This window comes from Pygoscelis adeliae, unplaced genomic scaffold (genome assembly GCF_000699105.1).
Source record: "Pygoscelis adeliae isolate BGI_AS28 unplaced genomic scaffold, ASM69910v1 Scaffold45, whole genome shotgun sequence".
NCBI lineage: Eukaryota > Metazoa > Chordata > Aves > Sphenisciformes > Spheniscidae > Pygoscelis > Pygoscelis adeliae.
This window is the reverse complement of record NW_008825114.1, coordinates 13,213,928-13,217,814: the sequence shown is the minus strand read 5'-3', so window position 1 is coordinate 13,217,814 and position 3,887 is coordinate 13,213,928. Positions and strand designations below refer to the sequence as shown.

General features: G+C 40.6%; 1 protein-coding gene across 1 annotated transcript in view; it reads right to left on the bottom strand.

Annotated features, from left to right (window-relative positions):
- Positions 1–3,887, bottom strand: part of NTRK2 (neurotrophic tyrosine kinase, receptor, type 2) — a 190,387-nt gene that overhangs the window by 180,476 nt on the left and 6,024 nt on the right. The window contains exon 3 of the mRNA XM_009328121.1: positions 1,824–1,892. The gene's annotated coding sequence lies outside the window, so the exon portion shown is untranslated. The remainder of the gene's footprint in view (positions 1–1,823; positions 1,893–3,887) is intronic.

The window sequence follows — 3,887 nt, the reverse complement described above, 5'->3', positions numbered from 1 at the left end:
CTCAATTTTGTATCCTCTCTCTCTCTCTCTCACCTTGCCCCCCACCATACATTGCCTCCATACCTCAAATACTACTCAGCTTAACCTTCACACCATCCATTTTTCCCATCTCTGGCTCACTCCCAGTACCCTTCCCCTGCTTCTACTACCATGATGCTGAATGGCCATTGTTTAACTCTGGTATTAACAGCACAAATATATTAACTCCTAATTCACATCAGCCAGTTGTTTTGCCTCTAAGTGCTATTCCCTGGCTCATTAAGCTTCATTTCCATAATTCCCGTCACATATTTGTAACATTTGATTCTCTCACTCTCTGTCCCAAATCTTTTTTTACTTCTTTCTGCCCAGGAGCAAACCAACTTTTTCAGAAAGACCAGCAATATTGACGTTGTTCTCCTTCAAAATCTTTGTAAGCACTCACTCCACCCACAGCCTAAAAGAAGCTGTTCACCTGAGATGGAGAGATTCAAGAGTGGCTTGATTTATGCTTTGGAATAAACCTGTCACTGGCAGCAGACAAACTCCAAGAAACTGGGAGCAGAGTATGCCTTCAAAATTGCAATCATTTCCTTTTTTGCATGCTTCCTAAGCTACAGCATACCCACTCTTACATTTCTGCAATCCAGGGAGAGGGGCCAAGATGACTCCATTTCTCCACTAACTGCTTAGAAAAATTAGGAGAAGCCCAAGTTTCACACTGTGCACTGGTCTGAGTCCTGTATCTATTTTTTTGAGGCCATGACAACTTCAAAACATAGAACCTACAGCCAAGTACACACTAACAATGGCTTTTTGGCAGGGACTAGATACAGCACATGAAGAAACAGGGACTTCAGAACCAACAGACCTATGCAGGGCATACAGCAATGGGAGTGCTCTGCAACTAGCTAGTCTCTCCATCAGAGTGCTTGGAGACCACCAAGTTATGAAAGAAGATTCCAGTGAGCAGTGATCCCTGGGCTGTAAAGAAAGTGATTATACCAACTTAATTATCAACAAAACATACCTAAGGGGCATAATCTCTTTTTGTGGCACCGGGATTTGCTCATTTCATTTCTCACACACTGAAGTTCACCTCAGAAGAGGTCAAGGATTGCATGGTTGGTGTTGCAATTCTTGGACTGGCATTTTGGACAACTTCTGACTCTGCTCTGACCTCCGGGAGAGCAATCTCCCTCTCCTCTGCAGCCCCAGCCCTCCCAAAGCTCCTGCAGGCTCTCTGCAGTTCCACGTATTAGCAAAGAATGCACAAGATGACCAAAATTTTGGAATGTATACCAATACAGAAATTCTGCTTGATGGAACAGAGGATAAAAATGTAATATTGAAACAATCAACAAATATATGTTTACCAGTGCTTCATCACCAAATTATTATATAAAGCATAATGCAACTCAAAGAATTTGAGAAAATAAAATATTCTTTAATAGCCAACCATAAGCATAGCAGCTGTGAGGCCAATATAAGTATATGAGAGAGAGGCTTCATCTGAAGATCTGTAGAACGCTGTACTTTCACTAGCTCAAACATTTAATACAAACATCGGTGGTTTTTTGTGAAGTAATCTCACAATAAAATATTTTAAAGCTGAAGGGAAGAGGCTATTTTTACCTCTACATTGTTTTAAAACATACATGTGACCTTTCTGAAGCCCTGGAATGAAAATCTCTCTGTATTTAAGTGTCCAGCATTGCTGCTTTCTTTGGCAGAATTTCATTGCTAATCACTGATGGACCTCTACCTTCAACAGAACAAACTTCAAAGTCTTGTTCTTCTATTCCAGCCAAAAATAAACTTTATTTTAAGAAAAGACAACTTACAGATCAGACAAACCCAGATGGCGAAAAGGCTTCTTGGACAAACTTGAGAGCTTGTTTCTGGATAAATTGCTATGGGAAAAGAGAAAGATTGCATTAATTAGAATTGCTTCTTCTTATACCAAAAATACAGTTTGTGTCTCTTAAAATAAATTAAGAACTCAAACCAGTTCTAAAAAGCCCTTATTCCTTTGACTTCAGTTGTAAAGAAATGGTGCTCAGTCTCATTTATGGTTTGATGGGTTTCAAGGGTTTGCATCCAGTCTGCATCTAAAATCGATTACATTCAAAATCAAACTCAGCAGGGGTCAATATTTTCACTTTTAGCACTTCTGTTCATTGCAGAAAAGCAGCAGATTTAATTGTGTTTCAAAAGTATTTTGTGAAGTCCAGGTGTTAATTACATGCTCAATTTATTCATAAGTGAAATGGGTGTATCCCTTTCTTTGATGCTGCACCAAACTCTATACTCACATAAGCCCTCCTCACATGCTAGCACACATCCACATCAGAGCCTTTTAGTTATTCTTTTCAAATTGCATGTACAATATGCACCCACATGGAAGATCAAAAGGAAAACTGTAAAATGCCTATATTGGGCTTTTTTATGTCAATTAAGCATTCACGGTTTCCAGTGGTAATTAAGTGAAAGGTCCTCTCCCATTATGCAGAGCAAAGTAATGTTCATCTGAATCAGCAATACTCCTCCCCTCCCAGGCTTACCAAATTGCTTTCTCCACCCCAAAGCAAAATAATGCTGTTTTTCTACAGTCTTATCAGTCCACCAATTAAAGATAGTGGGAGCAGTAAACTGTGTAACTGCCAGCAGTAGAGTGCAAATCAGTGTTGTGAGCCAAAATACCATGAGTTTCATGTGGTATTATAAAGGCGCCATAGGGGCTCCATAGTTAAAGTTGCATTATATTTAAAACCAGCGATTAAACCTCTTTTTTTTTCCCTAAGGAACACTGTTTACTTCTCAAACTTTCAGTCCTTGATCTCCGAGTACAAGATAATTTTCAGAGAAATTACAAGTTGGATCTTCTACAAACTTTAGAACAGAATCTTTAAGAGATTTTATTTACTATATTTCCTCCTTGATTCCTTCTGACAAACAACAGCCTGAAGTTTACAAATTGACTAGTCCTAATGTGTGAGAACAAAACAAATGAGCTACTATTTCATTACTCAGGTGAACTGGACTGCCCTATGGTAGATGCTGGTGGAAATGTCTCACGGACCCTGATCGGATATATCAAAATTAAGGTACAATTTGCACGTAGGCCAGAAGTCGTGTTTAAGTAAAAACTGCCACTATGATTTTTTCCCTAATATGTATAAGCCAAACCCCATCCCTCCATGGGCACCTCTTCACTCACCGTGCAGAAGAACCCCTCCAGTTCTGACACTGCCGAGCAGCACATGCAGATGCCCCTGTGGTATTACCAAACGAGTCATGCATCTGCTTCTCTTACCTGCACAGCAACTAAATCCCACCTTTCCCAAAAGACAACCAGATATACAGTGGGCTTTACCCGCAGACAGGTGCCCACACCACTCACTATTCTAGTGGGAGGCAACATACTCCAGGTCGTGTGATGACCAGGTTTGACTCTTGGTTTCCACACAGCAGAGGACCCTGCTCTTCCATATCAGAAGGACTCCCTAACCATCAGACGACAGGTTCCTCAGGGAAATCTCTGCCCAGCTGAAGCCATTCAATTTTGTGTGATCTTCCCTGGCACCCTAACGGGAGAGCCAGGCTCAAGCTCCGATTCCAGACCAAGGCCAATCAGAGGGGATTTGAAACCCTCTACCACCAACACCTTCTAAATACTGAAGTATCACAACACAAATCTGAAAATGGGCCACAAACATCTTACATAAGAGCCCCAGCCATCCTCTGAGATAGTATTTCTCTCTTTTTTCTTTTAAGAAAATAACACCTTAAAAATAAAATTTTCAAGAATAACTTAAAAACATAAAAACTGACCCTGGGAGAGGGTTTGCTGTTAGTAACCCAGCACAGACATAACAGCCCGCCTACTTGTCGTGGTTTAACCTCAG